Here is a 273-nt window from a genome sequence, read left to right as displayed (position 1 = left end):
TCCAACATTCACTTGTTTATTTTTTTTTAACAGAAAGGTATTTTTCAAGATATAAACAATTTTTTAAACTATAATAGGAGTAAAAAAAAAATGAACTGAGAAGTTTCTGCTGCACAACAGCGAAGGAAGCTCCCACAAAAATGTTTACCAAACATTTCCTTCTTTTTTCCCCATGTCCCGGGTTCCATTCTTACTCTTCATTTAATTCTTTTTTTTTTTTGTTGTTTTTTTTTTTTTTTTTTTTTTTTTTTTTTTCACAAAATTTTTTACTCT

This window comes from Acanthisitta chloris, unplaced genomic scaffold, assembly GCF_000695815.1.
Source record: "Acanthisitta chloris isolate BGI_N310 unplaced genomic scaffold, ASM69581v1 scaffold2844, whole genome shotgun sequence".
NCBI classification, from domain to species: Eukaryota; Metazoa; Chordata; class Aves; order Passeriformes; family Acanthisittidae; genus Acanthisitta; species Acanthisitta chloris.
Note: the sequence above shows the minus strand (reverse complement) of the source record.